This window comes from Odocoileus virginianus, chromosome 16 (genome assembly GCF_023699985.2).
Source record: "Odocoileus virginianus isolate 20LAN1187 ecotype Illinois chromosome 16, Ovbor_1.2, whole genome shotgun sequence".
Taxonomy (NCBI): domain Eukaryota; kingdom Metazoa; phylum Chordata; class Mammalia; order Artiodactyla; family Cervidae; genus Odocoileus; species Odocoileus virginianus.
In genome coordinates, this window is record NC_069689.1 from 41,621,164 (window position 1) to 41,645,061 (window position 23,898).

The window sequence follows — 23,898 nt, forward strand, 5'->3', positions numbered from 1 at the left end:
GAGAGACGACGGCACCCTGCTCTGCACCACGCGGTGAGTGCCGCCGGAGGGCGCTGTGTGTGTGTGTGTGTGTGTGTGTATGTGAGAGACGACGGCACCCTGCTCTGCACCATGCGGTGAGTGCCGCCGGAGGGCGCTGTGTGTGTGTGTGTGTGTGTGTGATGGGTGCTAGCAGAAGCTGGCTAGTTTGAGGGTTTGTCGTGTGTGTGTGTGTGTGTGTGTGTGTGTGTGTGTGTGTGTGATGGGTGCTTTTTACCTTCTGACTTGCCGGTACTAATGTCCATGTAGATTATTTCTTTGGGCTACTATGAGTTCGTAGTATTTATCTATACTTGTTTGTTTGATTCAAGATCAAGGGCATCTTTAGAAAAGTGGTAATGTAAGTTAGGGAAAATTGAACAGATTTTATTTAAAAGTCTAAGGTGACCCCATTTTTGTTGTGATCATCCAGTATTTTGAAGTTTTAAAAGTCTATTTATTGTATGGTTTGATAACATTACCAGCACTGAGGTTGAATGGTAGCATTTGTCATTTAAAATGATCATTATTCATTTTTTGAAAATTCTGAATTATTCATTGCATCTGAGTAAATCAATAAATTGACCAGTGAGAAAGACGCCTTTATAGCTTTTCAGCTTCCATGGTGGGTCTAAGTAGACTTTAGAAGATATTTTTAAATTAATGAAAAAGAGAAAAGGAAATAAAAAAGCACAAAATCCAAGTTTTTAAAAAGGTACATTCATTTGGTAGCTGTTATAGATATCTTAGTTATAATTATTCACAATAAAATTTATATTTAAAAGGATAATTGTAGTGGAAAATAATGTTAATACAGTCATCTTCAAAGACTGCTTGTCCTAACATAATTCTGAGGAACACTTTGGCCTATTGTGTCCCAAACCCGTTTGACAACAGGCCATGATTTTTCTTATACCAACCCAGTAAGGATTCTGATCAGTGATCTGCACACACACACCTTGGTGTTTTGTTCCAGTCTTTACTCTTCCTTTTTCCCTGCATTGATCTGGAAGGTGTTTCACCCATAGATGGGGATAGGAGTTGTGAGCATCACATCAATACCTGAACATCACATCAGTGCCTTTTTCATGCAGAAATTATGTAGAAAGCTGAGGAATATCTCAAGGACTGACATTCAGTCCTCGGTCGTCATGCTGTGGAAAGGAAGGCTGGGCAGTGACACCAAGAGCGCTGTGTTCAGCCTGTGAGCAGAGAGTAGCGTGGAGTCCTGCGTCCTGGCCGGGGCTGGGGTCCCCCGCAGAGGGGGCCCTGGGTGGGCCTCCGTGCACCTGTGTTCTGTTCTTAGGTTAAAAATACCCCAGTCTGCATAGATTCTTGTCCTTGATTCACACGTGGCTCCTGCCCTGCAGGGGTCAGTTTGGTCCATTGCCTAAAACAATGGGATGCTTTCGTCCTGTGCACGGCTACATGGACAGGGCAGTGAGATAAGCCTCTTGTCCAGAAGGGGAGGAGGCAGCAGAGGGGCCTCTTACCAAGTGTCTCTGCACCAAACACCTCCCAAATACGTGCAGCCCTTCAGTCCTCAGACAGCCCAGCCAGCTAGGGGACACCATTTCCACTAACCAACAAAAAGGCAGAGGTCAGAAATGTTTGGTAATCAGCCCAAGGTCACACAGCTATGAAGCGGGTGATGGCAACAGGAATTTAAGTTCCAGTATGAGCAATTTCCTTGTTTGGAAGGATGCAGCGTTATTAGACATGTAAACGCCTTTTTGCCTTTGTTAAAGTGTCATGCCCAGAAGAAAGTGGTGAGAACCAGAGCAACTTAGCAATGATTTAAATCCCATAGACTGAGGATCCTGGCAGGCTTCAGTCCATGGGGTCGCAAAGAGTCGGACACGCCTGAGCGACTTCACTTCACTTCATGCAGAGGAAGCCTGCTGCTAATGAGTTGCAAAGTTGATAACCAGTTTTCTTTTTCACTCTTATACAACATGTAGAAAGTAGAACGAGCTACACTTGAAAGCATTAGGAATTATAGTATGATGCATCTGTAGCTATAATTGAGAGCATTTTAGTCTACAGATTTAGCAGAGATGGTGAGATGGCGTCCCTAACTCACTAGACAGAGCACAGAGCCCCACCCAGGCCTCACCCCGTTGCTGGGCCCTCAGAAGTGCAGCCTTTCTGTCTCGCTCCTTGGTCACTCCTACCAGATCTTATAAAAGCAGCGGTACACTGTGACCCAGTAATTTCCATGTAATATCCGTCTTAAGGAAACAGCTAGGAGTAAGGACTAAGCTTTATGCGCAAAGGTTTCTACTATCATGTTACTTATGATACCAAACACTGGGAAAAATATAAAAATTCTGCACATTTTTTCAACTAAAATTGTATTTAAAAATTTTTATTCAGACTTTGGATCTAATAAAAAAAGATGAAACATGAACATGAAGAAGAAACTAGGGTTCACATCCTACACTTTTAACCTGAGATACATATTGAGAAATATTTGAAAAGTACTGTTACCAACTTCTGAAAAGTAACTCTATAGTGATTATTGTACATGGGCAGGATTCATTTATGTAAAATCCCCATCATGCTCCCAAAATCATTTAAGGTAATATTAAAAGACACAATTCGATGGATGAAATTCCTTAGGTGATTCCAAAGAAGCTAAGGGAACATAAGCTATTGATGCCGTTTGCTCCAAAAATGTCTTCTAAAAAGCCTTTGGTGCTTGCCTAGAGCTTATCTACAATTTCAGTCCCAAAGAACTTTCTACCACCCATGCATAGTCTGTTTATAGGGTCTGATGATAAAAAGGTAAGTCCAGAGAGAGCCATAGACATTTCCTGTTGGAGCATCGAAGAGAGGACCCTTAACTTAAAATGCTCTGCTATTTCCTTCAGGATGATCTTGTAGCAAATAAAAGTGATAGGTTTTACAGAGCCATACCCAGAGGTGCACTGTGGATGCCAGGCCAGTGGCCTGGCATCTTTAAGGGGACCCCCAGTGCAGCAGTTTCTGTGGGTTGTTGTTGCCAGAGCTGGGGAGAGAAGAGGCACAGAATGCAGAGCATGGCTTCTGTCCACCCAGGGCCCGAATCACTGCCCTTTTGGCCGGCCTTGCTAATTACCTGGGGTTTTTCCCTGGGTGCAACTTCAGGTCATCATTGAGTGAATTTTGATTTCACTCCCCTGCAAGCTCGCACATGACCACAGGAGGGCATGTGCCAAACCTCGTGACACACTTTCTTTATAACAGGTGAGCTGGGAGATAGTGACCAGCTCTCATCTCTTTCCTGCATCCCTGCTGAAGGTGCAGACTTGTGAGGACCACACAGGGCTCAGTTTCCTGGTCTTTGGGTCCCTGGCGGAAGAGCCAGTCTCTCTAATCTGTGGTGTAGGAAACCTCAGCAGGTGAGAAAGCACTGACAAGGAAGTGGGCCTGGTAGTATCATGTGGTGTCAGAAATCCTGGCTGCTGCTGGGCCTAGGATCACTGTGTCCACACCGTGGGCAGGTGTCTGAGCCTGCCATCGTGGTCATACCATGCCCCGCATCGGGGAAAATGGCCCTAGGCAGAGCAGAGTCATTCTGCATTATCTCTTTGGCACACTATGCATTTCCCTGTGCTGTTTATATTTTGAGAAAGGCATATTTTTATGATTGTTTACACCCCGTTTGGATTTTCATTATTAGTAGAAATCATTGCTTCGAATCAGAGCTATAGGAAGAGAAAGGAGCATGGATTTTGGAGGCAGGCTCACTTAAGTTCAGATCTTGACTTGATCATTTAGTGGTCATGAACACATGCCTGTTTTACTTTAATCTCTTAGAACCATTGTTTGTTATTGTTTATTTCTTTCTTTCAGTACCGTGTACCTGTAGGCTCTGAGAATGTCAGTTTGAGAACATAATCATATATACAGCTATTCCTTGAATGGCCACTGGGAGGCAACGCAGTCACAGTTTTTCATAGTGATTGGCAGGGACCATTTAGTATAAGTAACTTACTTGAATGAAATTATGTACACGTTTATGTATGTTTGATTTATGGGTAATGTATTTGAAGGAGATTATACATATATAACTAGAAGTTTGTAACTTAACCACTGGTATGTGTTTAAGAGTGTCTACATCACTACATGTAATACCATTGTCTTTCATGACCCCAGTAGATATATTGGCCAGATCTTGAAATTTTTAAGATAACATTTATTTTAATGATTAGAATCAATGTATCATTTAAATATTTGTAAAACAAGGAAAATCACCAAGTATGGAATACAATTATGACACCAAGACCAAAGAAAATCTATGTCAGCGGTTTGGCCTGTATCACATGTGTGTGTCCACGTGTGTGGGCACACCTGCATACATGTGTGTTTATCTGAGTGTGTCCACACATGCTCTCCTATAGATTTTGAGTGGTCTCATTCTCTGAAAATTGTTTTGTAAATAGCTTTATGATGTAAAGTATATTGAGCACCTTTTTCCCTCATTAAACATTATTCTCAAGTTTGTGATCCATTACATCCATCGGGTCAGTATCCTGTCATTATATAGTCTCTAAAGAAATGCATGTCATTTTAATTTTTTTCCTGTATGATAAACACTGTAATGCAAACACATAATTCTATCCATTGGATAAATTCCAGGAATTGGTCAAAAGATAAGCCTTTCAGTACTTAATTCCATGTTACTCTGTAAAAACCCTACCAAGCTCCCTCCCTCCAACAGGGGAGGAGGGTTGGTCTCTGTTACCTCCTGGCTGACATTTGACCTGTGGAGCTGAAAACAAAGCAGCAGCCCGCTTTGCTACATGGGCTGCGATCAGCGATAGAAAAGTGCACGTGTGACAGTGAGTCTGAGGGTATAGTCACACCAGCCTTCTTTCCCTGCGGGAAACGCATCTCAGAGCAGCCTGTGAACTGACGTGACCGAAGACGACCTCTCCTCCTAAAAGAGGGCCTGGGGACCTGGCTGTCCTGCGCCGCTCCCACTCCATCTCCCTGTCAGTGTGCACCTCCAGCGTCCCTCCTTTTCCTCCAGCACTGGGCCCCAGACTTCCCAGATTACACCCCAAAGCCTCCTGCTCTCCAGCTCGCTGGCCCCGGCTCATCTCAGGGTCCCCACTCACAGCCTCCGAGTAATCTTGCCTGGAGCGTTTGCCACCTACATCTGACATCCCTGTTGAACTTTGGAGCATCTTTGGGGAAGGGCCTATGTCTTGATCATGCATGATTCTCTGTGATTTCTTAGTCCGTGGACTCTGGAGGGCTCCTGGCCCTCAAGAGGAGTTTACGTTTGTGAAGAGTCAAACATAGTGACTGGAGAAGGAAATGGCAACCCACTCCAGTATTCTTGCCTGGAGAATCCCATAGACAGAGGAGCCTGGTGGGCTTTAGTCCATGGGGTCACAAAGAGTCGGACACGACTGAGTGACTGACACACATACACAAACCATGATGAACAAAACACCTCCCTTAATCTAGGGTATCTCACTGCTCAGCCCTTAGTTTGACAGATTTGGAAGGGAGACCTGGAAAGTTTCCCTAGACCTGCTCAGTGCTTGAGTCTCTGCCAGTTTTATATGGATTCAAGTTTATGTTTGGCTAACAAATTGTACTTTGGGGCCACATGAGGCCATCTTACTACAGGTTTCTTGGATACTTGGTTTGAAAACGTGACTGGAATTATCCTGGGTCAATTCACTGCAGTTAGTGTCAATTTAGACCATTAAATTGGATTACTTCATCCTTTGCAGATGGACAACTCCAGCGAATTTTTGTCTTCTTAGATTCGGAACCAACAAAAGCTGTCAGACACTCACTTCTAGGCTCCTTCCACTGTTCTCTTGTGGGCTGGAGTCTCGGGCTTCCCTGTCCAGGCAGGGACTCTAAGCTCAGGGCCACAGCTCCCACAGTCTTGAGGAATCTCTATGACCTCTCTTTGGAGGCAGTGGGTGGGAGGCGGTGGGCGGCAAATCCCAGACAGCTGCTGGCTAGTGACTTGGTCTTAGACCCATCCCCAGCCTCATAAAGGTAAGGCCCAGGCCCTGAGTAATGTTGAACGGAGAACACCTCTTGACCTGGGCTGCTAATTGCTTTTCAAAAAAACTATGTAGCCTTTTTTATGTGCCAGACACTTTAGAAATATAAAGCCATCTAATCCTCAAGTCACCCCTAACAGCTTGGTACCATCATCATCCCTGTTCATAGATGAGGCATATGAAGCAGATGAAAATGAATACACAGGAATTAGCCCATCAATAGAGTCCAAATGCCCAACTCACCTACCTGCTATACCTACTATATCTACACGGTACCTAAGAAACACACAGCGGTCGAGTACGCATGCTATTCCGCCAACCTGCGTGAAAAGTCTCCAGCAGGTGGTGCCCTACCCACTTGCATTTATTGGGAATCAGTTTAGGAGGGCCTTGTGTGAGACCCAAGGGAAGCTCTGGTCTCACCGAAACTCGTTCAGGGAAAGTAAAGTGCTGCATTTCTGGACAGTGTTGCCATGAGATGCACTTGGTGTGTCTGCGACTGACCTGAGGTTTCTCACAGTCAGGAAGTCCGTCCTAGCACCACACCCTCACTGGCACACAGCTGGTCTGTGCCTCCTACACGCCACGGGGACGCCAGGGCGCTAACTCTAGAGCAGAAGGGCTCCCGAGGAAGTGCTTCCGTCTCCTCGCCTGGGGAAACATGAAGGGTCCTTCTAGGATGCTGAAATTGGTGGTCTCATCTCAGACGTAACCTGTGCGTAATCTCATCTCACGCATAATCTGTCAGATGGCGAGGAATCCGCCTGCAATGCAGGAGACCAGGGTTGGACCCCTGGGTCAGGAAGATGCCCTGGAGAAGAGAGTGGCTGCTCACTCCAGTGTTCTTGTCTGGAGAATCCCATGGACAGAGGAGCCTGGCGGGCTACAGTCCACGGGGTCACAGAGTCAGGCACAGCTGAGCGACTAACACTGCCACTTTTCGCTTCATAAATCTCAGACAAGCACCTTGCGAATCACATAAATCAGAGAGGCCACTGTCTTTTAGATACGTGGATAATGCCCTGAGGATTTCTGTGTTAGCCCTGAAAAGGATTATGCACGTGTCTGATGTTTATGGAGAAGAATGAAGGCATCGAGTCCTCGATGCTAAAGATATTTCCCAAGGGGCGTGGGATCATGAGTTTGGGGTTTTGTTTTTCCTGTAATTGTACTTCCTCAAACAGTAGCTACTGTATCTTGTTGTTAATTTTACGGTTAAATAAAATTGAAAATTCAGCTTCTAAGTCATACTGGCCATATTTTAAGTGGTCAATAACTAGCGTGAAGAAGGGAGTCAGTATCAGACAGCACAAATATAGGCCGTTCATATCATCACAGAAAGTTCAGGTGGAAACGCAGCTTAATCCAACAGAGCTGAAATGTTTCTCAGGGGTCGCACTTTTCCATTGGCAGAGGACACCGAGAATCCTCAGACCTAAGTAAAATTTTAGAATAGCTTTGAAAAAGTTAAAGCCTTTATGATTCAATATTTTTAAAACTGTATTTTTATATAGACAAATATATATGGTTTCTAGTCTTATTAGAGTAATTGACATATAATGCTGTGTAAGGTTAAGGCGTCCAGCGGGTGGACTTGATGCCTTATGCATTGCACCATGATGACCACCACCATGTTAGTAACACCTCTGCTGTGTCACATAATTACCATATCTTTTTTTGTGGTGAGAGAGAACATTTTACGTCTATTGTCTTAGCAACTTTCAAACCTGTCATGCAGTATTACAACTGTAATCACCATCCTTCCACTTTAGATACCTAGAACTGATTCATTCTTAACTAGAAGTTTGTACCTTTTTACCAGTATCTCCCCAATTCACCTGCCCTCCAGCCCTGGTAACCACCAGCCTACTCTCATTTCTGGAAGTTTGGAGTTTTAAATTCATACAATATTTGCCTTTTTCTATCTGACATAATGCCTTTAAGGTTCATCCAAGTTGTTGCAAATAGAAGAATTATCTTCTTTCTCATGACTGAATAATATTCTCTTGGATGTGTAAATATGAGTATATATCACATTCTCTTTATCCAGTCATCCAGAGATGAATACTTCGGTTGTTTTTACAACTTATCTATTGTGAGAAATTCTGCAATAAGAATTGCAGGTAGTGCAAGTATCTCTTAGAGTTAGTTTTCATTTTCTTTGGAAATATTCCCCAAAGTTAGATTGCTGGATCATATGGTAGTTCAATTTTTAATTTTTTGAGGAACTTCTCTTTTTTCTGTAGTGGCTATACCAACTTATATACCCACTATCAGTGTAGGAGGACTCCCTTTTTTCCACACCCTCTCCAAACTTTTTATCTCTTATCTTTTTGATGATAGACATTTTGATAGGTGTAACGTGGTGTCTCACTGTTGTTTTGTTTGCATTTCCATAACAACTAGTTGTTGAGCATCCTTTCATGTACCTATTGGCCTTCTGTGTATCTTCTTTGGGAGGATGCCTTTTCAGTTCCTCTGCCCATTTTGAAAGTTGGATTTCTTTTTTCTTTTTTTGCTATTGAGTTGTATGAGTTCTTTATGTTTTTTGGAAAGTAAACTCATATCAGATATATGACTTGCAAATATTGTCTCCCATTTTGTAGGTTGTGCTTTCACTTTGATGATTATTTCTTTGGTTGTGCAGAAGCATTTTTGTTTGCTTGCTTTTGTTGTTACATCCAAAACGTGGTTGCCAAGACCAATGTCAAGGAGCTTTTCCCCTGTGTTTTCTTCTAGCAGTTTTTTCTTTTCAGGTTTTATGTATAAGTCATTGATCTGTTTTGAGTTAATTTTTATGAATAGTGTAAGATATGGCTCTGAGTTCATTCTTATGCATATGTTTATCCAGTTTTCCCAACACTAGGTATTGAAGAGATTATTCTTTTGCCAATGAGTATTCTTGGCTCGCGTACGGTATATTAACTGACTATGTTAGAAGGTTTATTTCTGGACTCTCAATTCTGTTCCATTGGTCTGTGTTGCTGTATTTAAGGCAATGCTATACTGCTTTGATTGCTATAGCTTTGTAGTATAATTTAAGTCTGGAAACAGAATGCCTCCAGCTTTGTTCATCTTTTTCAGGATTGCTCTAGCTATTCAGTGTCTTTTGTGGTTTTATACAAATTTGGGGATTGTTATTGTATCTCTGTGAAAAATGCCTTTTAAGTTTTAAAAAGGATTATATTGAATATATAGACAATCTTGGGTAGTATGGATGTTTTAACTATTTGTTTTTCTGATTCATGAATGTGAAAATTTTCCATTTGTTTGTGTCTTTTTAAATTTCTTTCTTCAAAATCATGTTCTTTTCAGTGAAGAGATCTAATTGCTTCTTGGCCTTTTGGCTAAGATCAAGTGTAGTATCAGTGAAGAGATCTTTCACCTCCTTGGTTAAATTTATTCCTAAGTATTTTATTGTTTTTTGTGCTATTCAAAATGAGATGTTTTTATTTTTCAGATATTTTGTCATTAATGTATAGAATTACAGCCAGTTTTTGCTTGTGGTTTTTGCATCTTGCAACTTTACTGAATTCATTGATTAGTTCCAATAAGTTTTTGATGCGGAGTTTTTAGGTTTTTCTATATATAAGATCATATCATTTGCACACAAACACAATTTTCATTCTTTCCGATGTGGTGCCTTTTATTTCTTTTTCTTGCTAGATTGTTCTGGATAGAACATGCAGTAACTATGTCAAATTAGAGTGGTGAGAGTGAATACTCTTGTCTTATTGCTTATATTAGAGGAAAAGCCTTTTAGACTTTCTCTGTTGAATGCGAAGCTAGCAGTGGTCTTGTCACATACGTGTGCTAAGTTGCTTCAGTTGTGTCTGATTCTTTGCAACCCTATGGTCCTCTGTCCATGGGATTCTCCTGGCAAGAATACTGGAGTGGGCTGCCATGCCCTCCTCTAGGGGATCTTTCTGACTCAGGGATCAAACCCACACCGCTTATATCTCAAGCACTGGTCAGCAGGTTCTTTACCACTAGTTCCACCTGGCAAGCCCCAGTCTTGTCATATATTGCCTTTATTACATTGAGACGAGACATACTGTATACTGAAATTGTTCAGTGTTTTTATTGTGATAGGATCTTATTTTTATCATGGAAGGATGAATTCATTTTCAGTGAATACTTCTGTTAATTGCAAGATCCTTATCTTTTATTCTAGTTATGTGATTGTTGTTGTTCAGTCACTAAGTTATGTCCAATTCTTTGCAACCCCGTGGATTTCAGCACACCAGGCTTCCCTGTCCTTCACTATCTCCCAGAGTTTTCTCAAACTCATGTCCATTGAATCTGTGATGCCATCCAACTCTCTCATCCTCTGTCGCCCTCTTCTCCTCCTGCCCTCAATCTTTCCCAGCATCAGGGTCTTTGCCAGTGAGTCGACTTTTTGCATCAAGTGGCCAAAGTGTTTCTGTGGTGTATCATATTTATTGATTCCTTGCATCTCTGGAGTAAATCCCACTTGATTATAATGTATGCTCTTTTTAATATGCTGTTGAATTTGGTTTGCTAATATTTTGTTATGAATTTTTGCATCTAGATTAACTAGGACTTTGTCTAGTTTTCATTATAGTATCTTTGTCTGGCTTTGGTATCAAGGTGATGCTGACCTTGTGAAATGAATTTGGGAGTGTTCTTTCCTCTTCAGTTTTTTGGAAGAGTTTGAGAAAGATTGTTTTCATTGTTCTTTTACTGTTTGGTAGCATCCGTCAGTGAAACCATCTGGTCTTAACACTTTTCTTTGTTGGAAGATTTTTGATAATGATTAAATTTTCTTGCTAATTTTTCATCTGTTCATACTTTTTATTTTCCCTATAACAGTCTAGGAAGGTTGTATGTTTCTGAGAATTTATACAGCTCTTCTAAGTTATTCAATTTTTTGGCATACATTTTATAGTAGCTTTATGATTCTTTGTATTTTGTGATATTAGTTGTAAAATTTTCTCTTTCTTCTCTGGTTTTATTTATTTGAGTCTTTTCTATTTTATTCTTAGTCTAGCTAAGAGTTTGTCAATTTTGTTCCCATTTAAAAATAAAACCCATTAGTTTTGTTCATCTTTGTTATTTCCTGGTCTGTCTTTTTGATATTTCTGCTCTGATCTTTGTTATTTCATTCTTCTGCAAACTTTGGGCTTAGTTTGTTCTTTATCTAGTTCCTTGAGGTATAGAGTTAGGGTATTTATTTGAGATCTTTCTTTCTTTCTTTTCTCTAGTTGAGGCATTCGTACGCTTTCCTCTTAGCATTGCTTTTGCAGCATTCCATAGGATTTTTTAAAACTTATTTTTAATTGGAGGATAGCTGCTTTACAAAATTGTGTTGGTCTCTGCCATCCATCAGCATGAATCAGTGATAGATATACCTGTGTGTCTTTCCTCTTGGCCCTCCCTCTGCCTTCTCCATCCCACCACTCTCGCCCGCGCTGAGCCCCGGATCGAGCTCCCTGTGTCATGTGGCAGTCTCATGGACCGTCTGATTTCCACGTGGGAATGCGTGTGTTTCAGTGCTGCTCCCTCAGTCTGCCCGCCCCTCCTTCCCGGCTGTGTCCATGCGTCTGTTCTCGATGACTGTGTCTCCTTCGCTGCTCGGCAGATGGGTTCATCAGTACCGCCTTTATAGATTCCATGTATTCATGTGCATGGACTGTATATAGACTCCATATATATATGTGTATATATCTGCATCAATGTATGATATGTTTTTCTTTCTGGCTTACTTCACTCTGTATAATAGGATGTAGGTTGATCTGCTTCATTAGAACTGACTCAAATGTGTTCCTTTTATAGCTCAGTGATAGTCCATTGTATATATGTATCACACCTTCTTTATCCATTCACATGTCAGTCGACATCTAGCTTGCTTGCATGGCCTCGCTATTGTAAATACTGCTGTGATGAACATCGGGGTACATGTGTCTTTTTCAGTTATGGTTTCCTCAAGGCATCTGCTCATTCATGAGATTTTTGGGTCGTCTGGTAGTTTTATTCCTAGTTTTTTAAGAAATCTCCATATTATTCTCTACAGTGGCTGTAGCAGTTTACATTACCTTTTATCCAAACCCTCTCCAGCGTTTATTATTTGTGGATTTTTTGATGATGTCCATTCTGACCAGTGTGGGGTATGATACCTTGTTGTACTTTTGATTTGCATTCTCTAATAATTAGCAATGTTGAACATCTTTTCATGTGTTTATTAGTGATCTGTATGTCTTCTTTGAGGAAATGTCTGTTCAGGTCTTCTGCCCACTTTTTGATTGGGTTTTTTTATTTTCTGGGGTTGAGTTGCATTTGCTGCTTGCATATTTTGGAGATTAATCCTTTGTCAGTTGTTTTATTTGCTATTATTTTCTCCCATTTGAGGGTTGTCTTTTCACCCCGTTTATAATTTGCTTCACTATGCAAAAGCTGTTAAGTTTAATTAGGTCCCATTTGTTTATTTTTTGTTTTATTTCTATTACTCCAGGAGGTGGGTCAGAGATTGTGTGTGCTGTATGTCAAAGGGTGTTTTGACTATATTTTCCTCTAAGAGTTTTATAGTTTCTGCCTTATATTTAAGCCTTTAATCCATTTTGAGTTTATTTTTATGTATGGTGTTAGGAAGTGTTCTAATTTCATTCTTTTACATGTAGCTGTCCAGATTTCCCAGCACCACTTATTGAAGAGACTGTCTTTTCTCCATTGTATAGTATTGCCTCCTTTGTCAAATATCATTTGCCTATAGGTGCATGGGTTTATCTCTGAGCTCTTCCAAATTGTAAAGTCTCAGGATTTAATAGTAATACACAGAAATCCATTGCATTCTTGTGCACTGACACTAAAAAATCAGGAAAATAAGTTCTGGAAACAATCCCATTCACCATTGCAACAAAAAGATTAAAGTACCTAGGAGCAGTTGGTAAAGAATCTGCATGAAATGCAGGAGACCTGGGTTTGATCCTTGGCTTGAGAAGATCCCCTGGAGAAGGGAATGGTTACCCACTGTGGTATTCTTGCTTGGAGAATCCCATGGACAGAGGAACCTGGCATACTCAGTCCACGGGGGTCACAAAGAGTTGGACACGACTGAGCAACTAACACTTTCACTTTAAAACCTATTTAAAGAGACAAAAGACCTGTATGCAAAAAAAAAAAAAAACCATTATAAAACACTGATGAAAGAAATCAAAGACAACACACACAGATGGAGAGATATACCATATTCTTGCATTGAAAAATATCAATATTGTGAAAATGACTGTACTACCTAAAGCAATGTATAAATTCAGTGCAATACCTATCAAACTACTAATGGTATTTTTCACGGAACTAGAACAAATGATTTCACAACTTGTGTGGAAATACAAAAGACCCAAAGCAATTTTGCAAAAGAAGAATGGAGGTGGATGTGTCAGCCTTCCTGCCTTCAGCCTATACTGCAAAGCTATAGTCATCCAGGCAGTATGGTACTGGCACAAAAACAGAAATGCAGACAGATGAAACCAGTTAGAGAGCCTATAGGATTTTGTGTTATATTTCCATTTTCATTTGCTTCAAGATATTTTTGACCCTCCTTTTGATTTCTTCTTTGATCTTTTTGTCATTCAAGAGAGTGTTATTTAATTTCTATATACTCATGAATTTTCCAGTTTTCCTCCTGTTGTTGATCTCTAATTTCATACCATCATGATCAGAAAGACACTTGGCATGAATGAAGTCCTCTCAAGTATGCTAAGACTTCTTGTGTCCTATCCTGGAGAATGTTCCATGTGCACTCATGGAGAGTGTTTGTCCTGCTGCTCTTGGGTGGTATGTTCTGTATGTGGATGTTAGGTCCATTGGTCTAAAGTATATTTCTAGTCCAACTTTCCTTACTCATTTCCTGTCTGGATAGTGAAAGTTGAAGCAATGATATTGTTCCAAGTGGGGTTTTGAAGTTCCTTACTATCACTGTAGTGTCTATTTCTCCCTTCGGGTCTGTTAGTATTTGATCAGTGTGTTTAGGTATTCTGATATTGGGTGCATGCATATTCAGGATTGTTATATCATGTTGGTGAATTGAGCTGTTATCATTATGTAATGACCTTGTTTGTTTCTTCTTACAGTTTTGGTTTAAAGTCTGTTTTTTTCTGATATCAGTACACTTATTTCTGCTTTCTTTCAGTTTGCATTTTCGTGGAATATCTTTTTCTGTGCCTTCCCTTTGAGCCAGTTTGTGTCCTTAAAGTTAATGTGAGTCTCTTATAGGCCACATATGATTGGGTCATGTTTTTCTGTCCATCCACCTGTTTTGTACCTTTTGATTTGAAAATTCAATCCATTTACATTCACATCAAGTAATTGTTGTTGGATAAGGACTTAACGATTGTGGTGGTGGCCAGAACTGGTGGTATGCACTCCCTCACCTGCGGGGCCAGCTGAAGACACATATGTAATGATGGAGGGGCAAGGCCAACCACAGGGGCCCTGAATGTCTGTGTGCGCTTGTGACTGCTGGATCATGCCATGGGTGTGGCATGATGGTCAGGCTGGGGGCGTGGTGGCACACAGCGGGAAAGAAGGGCCAGCTGCAGGGGAGTGTAGTGGTGTAGGTCAGCGGCAGAAGTCAGGGCCCAGTCCGGGCCCACCAGCTGTGGTGGGGCCCCTGGCTCTGGTGTGCTCTCCTGTAGCCTCACTGTAGCGGAGGCTGACAGTGTTCACAGTCCTGCTGGGTGGGCTGGCCTCAGTGCGTCCATGGTGGTGGGCGTCAGTGGCGACGTCTCGGCGGGAACTCGTGCAGACACAGAGGCCTGGCCCGGCTGCTGGTGTGGTGCCCAGGCTCTGGCGGGGACACAGGAGTGGGACTGGGGAAGACTCTGGTAGCTGTGTCACTGAGATGCCTGTGGGGTGAAGGCTGGTGAGGTCTGCAGGATGTCGATGATGGCTGTGCTGCCTTCACTTCCCTCACTGGTGACTGCCAGTTTTGTCTACAGAGCAGTCGCTGTGAGACACGGTCATTCTGCTGTGTGGCTGCTCCTAGTAGCCCCTGTTTTTCTTCCTGTGTCTAGCCATGTTGTATATTGGTTTGGCCAGTCTTCATTGCATGTAAGTGAAATAGGACCTTTGCAAAGTGTTGAGAACAGCTGTGGAACCTGATCGCTCACCCAGATCTTTTCTCCTAAGAAGTGGAGTGTGGGCTCCATATCTCTCAGAGCTGTTTTTGTTCATGAAGAGCAATTCAGTTGTTGATCTTTGTGGAGGGAAAGGGACTGGGCCTTCAATGTGATGATGTCACTCCTCTTTTAATAAAGTGACTTTTAAAAAAGCATTTAAACATATGAAAAATCAAGTAGATTCTAAATATTTTTAAAGGCATCCAACAAAAAATAATAAACATTGCAAATCTGGGTTTTACTATTGAACCTATTTCTTCCCCACAGTGCTTCAGACAGTACTAATGAGGCCAATAATGTGTGTGTGCTTAATTGTGTCTGACTCTCTGTGACCCCATAGACTGTAGCCTGCCAGGCTGCTCTGTCCATGGGATTCTTTAGGCAAGAATACTGGAGTGGGTTGCCATTCCCTCCTCCAGGGCATCTTTCCAGACCCAGAGACCGAACCTGTGTCTCCTGTGTCTCCTGCATTGCAGGTGGATTCTTGACCACTGAGCCAGCCAGGAAGCTCACACCTTTAAATATAGACATAGAAAATGTTATTCTCTGTTACTATTAAAACAGAGAAGAAAAAGAACATGGGAGAGACTAACAGGAAAGGCCCTTTAGATTGGGGATGGGCCCAGGAAAGGCTTCTCTAAGTCTCTTTGCAATTTTAGCCAGAAAGACAAGGTGGCATTGGCTTGGTGTCCTGAACCAGCATTTTAAGGAGTGAAGGAAAGGCTGAAGCTGGGAGTGAAGTGCAGAGGGTTAAGCTTAGGTATCTGCTGTCTTGCAAAAAGAACAGGGCTTAGAGGAATCAGGCTTCAGAGTGGAATCACACAGTGCTCTTAGGGGGTTTGCCACATCAGGCAGGAGATGAGGGCAGATCTTTGGGAGACAAACCAAAGAAATGAGGTGAAACAGTCATTTTAGAGGCGAACTGACAGACTTGCTGGTGGAATTGAAACGGAGAGATATGTGCATGACAAGTGTCAGCAATGATTCCCAGGTTTGCCTTGCAAAGCAGCGCTGTTCTGAGGTCACAGTGTGCAGGAATGCGTGCATGAGGATGCCTGAAGGGCACCAGGGTTTCCTGAAAGGGCCAGAGGAAGGCTGAACTCCATGTTCGTTACACTCAGATCGTGTGGCTCTGAGGCTGCACACGAAGATGCGAGCGCTCGACATTTTGGTTTGATTTTCAACACGTTGTTGAGCCCTTTCCCTGGGTGCTGAGCAGCAGAGGCCTCGCCCTGAACAGCGGGTCTGAAGGGCCGGCAGATGACAGAGCTGTCTCCGGGGGGCTCTGCGGGCCTCCCCACCCCTGCACGGACAGTGATCCCTCCCCGCCAAGCACACAAGCTGTACTCATCCCCGGGCTGGAAAACAGACAGTTGCACAGACGTCTGGAGGTCATTCTCCTCCTTCCCTACTCTCTGTTTTCCTGGTGCAAGACTGAGCTTGTGGAAGGACGTTACAGAGGATGTCGGTGCCAGAGCCAGAGCAACGTGTGAGCCTGCGTGGGTGTGTGGGGGGCGTTGAGGGGATGAGCCTTAATCTTGAAGCTGAAAGTACATCATTAAACTATTAAACCGGAGGGGGAGGCGAGAGGAAGGTTGGTTTTGCTGTCTCCCTGTGTGTTAGTTTAGATAAGTAAGCAGCGATCTCTGGAGTTGACCTATCAGCCAGTCTGTCTCCTGCCCTTCACCCTATGAGCTCTTCACTGAACCATCCTTTTCTCCCCTTTCTCTCTCAGTTGATGAAGGGATGGAGCAAGAGGGGAGAAAAGGATGGAGGGCAGGAGACAGACCGACTGACAGGCCAGCTCCAGTTTAGATGGCACATAAATACCATCCGTAGACCCTGGATGTCATGGACGTGGAGGCAGGCATATTTGGGAACAGGACCATGGGGACCTGCCTTCTTGGGCTGGTGGGCAGGAGGCAGGGTTATTAGAGGAAGTGATGGAAGACTGAGCTGAGTTGTGGGGGGCATGGCTTTGTGGGTTGAGGGGAAGATTTGCAAGAGTGTTCTAAACTTAGGGACAAAAATGTGCAAAAATATGGAAATAGCAGTCCAAGTGAAATAGTGTTGAAAATGTGTGATGATATCTCAGAAGAATAAAAGGCGGGCAAGAACCGATTCCCTGTATACAAGGCTAGTTCCTTCTGCTTTGGGCCCCTGGGAATTCTAGGGCAAGGAGCAGAACCTCTCCTGACCCCTCGACTGACCAGCCTTCTCCTTCCTTCTCAGATGCCCTGGAGTAGGGACTGCTGCTCTCTGCAGCAGATCAGCAACATGTCGAACACGCGGCTCTAGGCTGTTGCCCTCTGTCTGTCATGTGTTTATAAAAGCCGGTCCCTGATTGTTGAGGATGAACCCGGTGAGACCCACTTGCCCTCACTGGCCTTCATCTTAATCTCTTGGCCTCCGGACGCTGGGGCATGATCCCCCTCTACAGGCATTCACCGTCCTTCGCTGCATAAACCTGTGCTTCCCTGGGCTCTGTGCTCACCAGACTCTTCCTTTCCTCCCACATTAGGAAGATGCTAATATCTGTTATTTTAGCCATTCGAGGTGCGTGTGCTCTCCCTCAGAGATGTTAGGAGTATATTTTTCCCTCTTTTGAAGAGCTGAACTGAGACTTGGTAACTTTTAAAGCCACACAGATCCAGAGGCACAGCCTGGCCAGCAGAGCCTCAGGCCCTTGGGTATCTCGTCTTCTTATTCCCCAGTTTCCTCCTTGAAAATTCTTCTGTTTCCATGGTCCAGCCTGTCTATTTGCTGATGTTCTGTAAAACACAAGCCTTGATTTCATCTTGTGTGGTCCCACGTTGACCACACGATGATGACCTGTAGGACACCCCTCAGGCTCATCTGTCAAGGTCTGGATTGTGGCCCAGAGTTCTTCCCAAATAGCAACTGCTCCGCTAGTGTTTTGTTGGTTTTTCCTGCCCTGGCTACCAGGGGCCGCCTGGCCCTCCTGTCCTGCCTGTCCGCTCGGCCACGCGGGCCCTTCACCTCCACTGGGAATGTTGCCTTGGCACTTGGTCGGCCCCTGGCTCTCAGGGAGTCCTTCTGAACACAGAAGCCAAGACAATTTGAAACACTGAGTGTCTCTTGTTAGGGATACAGAGCTTGTTAACTGACTTGCAAATTCCTGACTTGACGCCAACTTGTGTGCAGATACTGGAACTGTTCTGCTTGGGTTGGAATCCTAACTATGCCATTAATTGTGAGACATGGGAGAGATTTTGTAACTTCATTTGTAAGATGGGTATAAAAATAGTACCCGTGTTCTAGGGTTTTTGTAAACACAAGTGAGAAAAGCTTTTTCACAGCATTTCAAAAGCTTTCTTTTTTACTGGCCAGAGGAGAAAGTCATTTAGTTGTCAGCCAGGCTGGTCAGCGTCTCCGTGAAAGCCAAGCAGATCCTGCTCAGACTTTCCTATGAAGGGATGGAGGGGGCCCCACCCACCTCCCTTTCGTTACACGTTTTTCCTCTAGAGTCATCAGTTTACATACTTCCCACCCTCGGCCATTCCTCGATCTTGAATTTCCTCAGAACCCAGCACTTCTGGGGTCTCCTTCTCTTGAGTCACACAAGAGTAGAAAGGCTATTTGGAATAGATTGTATATATATATATATATATATATATATATATACACACACACACACACACACACACACACACACACATATATATATATATCTTAGGGCTCTGAGGTGTCTCTGGGTATGTGCATTAATGTTGGCCCCAAATGAACCAAAAGTTTCTTGGTGTCTCTGCAAAGCAGCCATAAAAAAAACTGTTCAGAAGATCTCATAAAAGGCATATGAAATGAAACATAATGTCTCACAAATGCCAAATTTTCACCCCCCTTTGTAAAGTCACTTTTCAACAATCCAAATTCACCAATTCAGGTAGATTTCCTCATTGTTTTAGTCTGTATGCCACAATTTTTGTTAAGTCAGAAAGGTGGGGGAGGGTGTTGAAGGTAAGAAGCAAGTGATTTTGTTATTATTGTGGGACAAATTGTGTCCTTCCTGCCAAGTTTGTGTGTTAAAGCCCTAACTCCCGATTCCTCAGAATGTGGCTGTGTTTGGAGATAGGTCCTTTAAAGAGATAATTAAGTTAAACAGAGGTCTTTAGAATGAATCCTGGCCCTCTGGCCCTCTGTGCGTGGTGTCTTTATAGGAAGAGATGGGGACACAGCTACGCACAAAAAGACTGTGAGGACACAGGGAGAAGAATGCGTCTGTAAGCCAAGAAGAGAGGCCTCAGCAGCCACCAGGCTGGCTTCCAACTCACACTTCCAGCCTCCAGATCCATGAGAAAATTTATGTCTGTGGTTTTCGCCCTTGAATCTGTGACACTTTGTTTTGGCTCTCTTAGCAAACACACCCAGACATCAGTGAGAAGCTACAGTGCGGTACAAACCACGCCAACCCACCACGCACGGCTTCCTCACCGCACTCTGAATTCCGTACAGACCTGGAGAAGTGCAGCTCACTCACTGGTAAATCTAGAGTTTCAGAATGCATACATCTTTTATGATAAGCCTACTGATGATAAGCAGAACCTCTTGTCACTTTTCCTGTTTTATGCTCGGCTTCTGTGCTACAAGTATCTCATTCTCTGCTCTGCAAAGTTGCATCATGAAGACTAGTCAGTGTTACTTATAGGCTCTTCGCTGTGTGCTGGGGATAAAAACTAATCCAAAAAGGGACTTTTTAGGGCACATTTTATCATACTGTTTTCTACAAGTAATGCACTTTCCATAAGTTGATGACACTTGGGGACTGGTAGCCTTGAGCTCAGAAATTTAAATGATAAAAAAACCTGAAACTCTTCCTGATTCACAGAAACTCCACACAGTTCCAAAATATTTGTCTGGCCACTTTCTGGAAATGATAGACTGTCACAAAATGAGTTGCCAGAGTAAAGAGTAGAGCATTCTGAAATGTGAAGTGAAAAGAAGAGAGTGATGGCCAAACCGCAGTCATGGAAATTGAGAGGAATGATACTGATGGGCAGTCCTGACAGGCAGGAAGTTAGCAGCGAGCGAGGAGAGGCGGCCCCTTCAGCTAACCGACCCTCGCAGCCTAATCCACCAAGTAATTTACCAGCCCTGCCTCCAATACAGTACTCCAAAAATAGGGGGCCGGAAGAACCCCCGTGGCCAACTGGCAGGACTTTCCCTAGTCTAGCACATATGCAGGGCTCACACTATCCTGACTAAAGTAACCTTCGGCAGCTGTTGGACTTATTAACTGCTTATTAATATGCCATGAATAAATACATCTAATTATAACAGACTGAATTATTGGAAGTGCATGTTCAGTAGAGCATCATGTTATATAACATGCAGCTGTCAACCAGTGACCCCCTTGGACTATGCAGGTAACCCTGTGTTAGAAGATCTGCACCCCAGCTCTTCAGGGCCATTTGCCTCCCTTCACCTGCGCAGTTCACCCTTAAGCTATTCTCTCTGTTCTTTCTCTGTGTGTGCTCAGTCACTCAGTTGTGTTGGACTCTGACCTGCTCTTTCTCTCCTTTTTGTTAATAAGCTTTCTCGCATCTGGTAAAGACCTTTGATTCTTCTTTGTGTCCTTAGCAAAAACCAAAGCCCCCAGGAGGAAGGGTCTCCAGACTCTCTTTCCATGAACAGTCTAGGAAGAAAATCACCGAGTCTCTAAGTCTGAACAAAGACATGCCCACTGTTCGTGAGGCCAACAGAAAATCTAACCCAATCCTTGCTTTAAGGAGGCTGCAGCCACCACTCAGATGGGGCTCAGACACCGAGCACCTCCCAGTTTAGCAAGTGTCTCACCTACTTATCCGCGTGCTCCAACACCACCCTTCCTGTCAGCTCCCCAAGGAAGGATGTGGTCATCATTTGGAAGATTCTGGGTTGTTAAAATATGTTAGATAACATAGTAAATCCTGGTCTAATGTCTGTTATTCACAGCGTTTAGAATTCTGGAAGAAGAGACTCGGGCATGGAAAACTACGGCGTCTGCGGTGGGGAAGACTGGCTCTGTGGCCTCACTGGCTCACAGCCTTTGACTTCTCTGGGAGAAAAGCTGAGGTTTTTCTATTTGCTGTTTCACTTAGCCAGTTTTTATTATTTCCTTCCTTCAGTTAGCTTTGGGTCTAGTTAGGTCTTCTTTTTCTAGTTCCTTAATATGTAAAATTGGTTTACTGATTTTAAATCTTTCTTCTTTTTAAAAGCAGGCTATTTGCAGCTCTGAATCTCACTCTGAGCACTCTTTTTAATGCATCCCATAAGTTTTCAAATGCTGTGTTTTTCTTTCCATTCATCTCAAAGTTTTATCTCATTTCTCTTGTGATTTATTCTTTGATCCATTTGTTATTTAGGACTGTATTATTTAATTTTCACATATTTGAGGAATTTTCCATTTTTCTTCAGTTACTGATTCCTAGTTTCTTTCCATTGCTGTCAAGGGAAATGCTCTGTATGATTTCAATAGTTTGAAATTTTTTGAGAGTTATTTTACGGCTGTTCGTGTGGTCTGTCTGGGACAATGTTGTATGTGCCTTTGAAAAGAGGGCTATTGTTGGATAAAGTTCTCTGTATAAGTCTGGTAGGTCTACTAGGGTTATAGTGTCGTTTAAACCTTCTACTTCCCTGTTATTATTCTGTCTGGCTTTTCTAACATTACTGAAAGTGGGATGTTGAGATCTCCAAGTATTATTGTAAAACTGTCTATTTTTCCTGAATTTTGTCAGTTTATGCCTCATATATTTTTGAGGTTCATTTTTGTTTATAACTTCTATATATTCTAACTGATTGAGTTTTTCGTCATTATATAGGGTCCTTCTTTGTCTCTTGTAAAAATTTTTACCTTGATCTCTCTTTTGGCTATGTTTGCTTTTTCCCATCCATTCACTTTCAACTTCAACTTTTTTCACTTTCAATTTTTGGAACTAAAGTGAATCCCTTATGGAGAGTATATAGTTAGTTCATATTTCTTTATTGATTCTACTCATCTCTTGCTTTTAACTGAAGTGTTTGTTTCCATTTAGATTTAATATAATTACTGACAAGGAAGGACTCAAAATAATGTAGTAAGGGATGTTGTCACTGGCTGAACTGTGTCCTTCCAAATTCACATGTTGAAATCCTAATCCTCAGTGCCTCAGAAGGTGACTGTATTGGGGGATAGGGTCTTTAAGGAAGTGATTAAGTCTATTTGCTTTCTTTATGCCTTAATTGTTTTTAGTTCCTCAACTCTTCCATTATTGGTTTCTTTGGTATTTAATTATTTTTTTATAATGCACTATTTCAGTTCTATCTCACTTCTCTTACTGTATATTTTTTAGTTATTTTCTTAAAGCTTACTCTGGGGATTTACATCAGCTTCTACATTTATGACAATCTAGTTCAAATTGATACTGACTTAGTTTCAATAGTGTATAAAAGTTTGACCCTATAGTTCTGTCCTCCTCGTATGTTGTTACTGTCACAAATTGCATCTTTAAGTAGAGAGTACCCAGTAACATGGATTTATAATTACCATTTCGTTGTCTTTAAAATCATATAATAGAGAGGTTTATGAACCTAAAATAAGAATAATACTGGCTTTTATGTTTTGTTCACCTGTGTCTTTGTTAGCACTGGTGTTCCTCATTTCTTCACGTGACTCGCAGTTACTCCTGTGCTCCTTTGTTTTCACTTAAAGAGCTGCCTTTAGTGTCTATAATAGAGTAGATCTATCATCAGTGAATGCCCTCAGCATTTGTTTATCTCGGATATCTTAGTATCTCCTTCAGTTTTGAAGGACACTTAGTTTCTTGCAGCACTTTGAACATGTTCCTTCACTGCCTCTGACTTCCATGGTTTCTGATGGAAATCAGTTGTTAACCTTATTTAGGATATCCAGGGCAAGATGAGTTACTTCTACCTTGCTGCTTTCCAAATTCTCTCTTCATCTTTGGCTTTCAACAGTTAGATTACAATGTGTCTTAGTGTGGATCTCTTTAAGTTTATCCTACTTGGAGTTTTTTTTTAACTTTGATGTTGATATTTCTGATTAAATGAAGACATTTTTGGTCATTATTTCTTCAGATACACTTTCTGCCCCTTTCTCATTTTGCACTTGTTCTGAGATTCTTACTGTGTACACTTTGGTATTCTTTTTTAAAATGTAATCAGTTTATTTGTTTGACTGTGCCAAGTCTTAGTCGTGTTACATGGGATCTTTGATCTTCGTTGTGGTTTGCAGGATCTTAGTTGCAGCATGGGAACTCTTAGTTGCGGTGTGTGGGATTTAGTTCTCAGAGCAGGGATTGCACCCAGACCTCCTGCATTGGGAGCACAGAGTCCTAGTCTCTGGACCAGCAGGGAAGTCTCTATTTTGATATTTTTGATGGTTTCCCAGAGGTCTCTTGGGCTTTATTCATTTTCATTCAATCTTTTTCTCTTTTTTCTTGAGCTGGATAAATTTACTTGACTTATCTTCGAGTTTGCTGATTCTTCCATCTCAGATCTGCTATTGAAACCCTCTTGTGACTTTTTCCTTTCAATTATTGATATCTTTTGACCTGAAAAATTTATGTTTGATTCTTATGATACCTTTTCTCTCTTTATTGATATTTTCTCTTTGTTGAGCTGTTGTTCTCTAGGTTTGCTTAATTTCTCTGCCCATTGTTTTCTTTAGCTCCTTGACATTTAAGGCAATTGATTTAAAGGGATTTTTGGTGAGTCCAGTGTCTTTGCTT

At 42.3% G+C, this 23,898-nt stretch overlaps 1 protein-coding gene and 1 pseudogene across 9 annotated transcripts in view; both read left to right on the plus strand.

Moving 5' to 3' along the window:
* The window catches only part of GABRA5 (gamma-aminobutyric acid type A receptor subunit alpha5), a 95,755-nt gene that overhangs the window by 18,772 nt on the left and 53,085 nt on the right, over nucleotides 1-23,898 (plus strand). The gene's annotated exons all lie outside the window — the stretch shown is intronic.
* LOC139038875 (U2 spliceosomal RNA) lies at nucleotides 9,363-9,453 on the plus strand (annotated as a pseudogene).